The sequence below is a fragment of the Pterocles gutturalis genome, unplaced genomic scaffold, assembly GCF_000699245.1.
Source record: "Pterocles gutturalis isolate BGI_N339 unplaced genomic scaffold, ASM69924v1 scaffold40003, whole genome shotgun sequence".
Classification (NCBI taxonomy): domain Eukaryota; kingdom Metazoa; phylum Chordata; class Aves; order Pterocliformes; family Pteroclidae; genus Pterocles; species Pterocles gutturalis.
Window position 1 is genome coordinate 19,469 of NW_010127148.1, and position 443 is coordinate 19,911.

Sequence of the window (443 nt, forward strand, 5' to 3'; positions counted from 1 at the left end):
ATAAAAGCAGGAGAAGAGACTGGCATGTATCTTTGAGAAAATGAGGACAGCCTTCCTGAAAACTGCTCCCCTCCCTTTGGGATTTCCAGAGCCTGAGAATTTCAGGCCATGTAAGTAAAAGTACAGCCCTTGTAATGGTACATAATACATATCTTCATACAAAGCAGAAGAGACATTGCCCTGAGAAAAACCTGCCCTTCTTCAGTGAATGTTATTGCAAGGGTTTTGACATGGCCACTCCATGGCTTACCGCAGTTGGCAAGTGCTTTTTATCTCCATAAACTGTAGCGCAGGCAATTTTTCCAGTGTGTTCACAGCCTATCAGAAGCAACGTACAGTCGTCAGTTGAGATCACAATATGCTCTACATCCATTTAGCATCTATTCCCATAGGTTGTCACACTGCAGAGTTGGCTTTTCCTTTACGAAGCACTCAGGCAAAAC